Genomic DNA, 430 nt, shown 5'->3' on the forward strand with positions numbered 1-430 from the left:
CTTTATATACGTTTTGGACGACCACCGCGGGCGTGAGGGCGTGGTAAGGAGAAGGCAGGTCCATCACCGAATAGTGTGGGTGAATTAACAGCCTGAAAAACGTAGATGGTGTATTTTATGACGCGGGGGGAGGATGGAATAAAGAACACGAGGATGAAATGGAATAGGGAAGTAGAGGAACTGCGGATAAGAGAGATAAATGTGAGGAGAGAATTGGGAAGCAGGAAGAGTAGGACGAATAACGAGGAATTGAGAGAGAGAGGAAGAAGATTTAAGGAATATTCTGATTGAGAAGAGAAGACTGTAAGGAGAAATAAGTGACGACGAAAAAGGGAAATAAAGAGATGTAAGAAAATGAGAAAACGAGGGAATGCAATAAAACGCAAGAGAGATTTAAGGCAAGGAGGCTAAAAAAAAAAGAATAGTGAAA

This window comes from Penaeus monodon, chromosome 20 (genome assembly GCF_015228065.2).
Source record: "Penaeus monodon isolate SGIC_2016 chromosome 20, NSTDA_Pmon_1, whole genome shotgun sequence".
NCBI lineage: Eukaryota > Metazoa > Arthropoda > Malacostraca > Decapoda > Penaeidae > Penaeus > Penaeus monodon.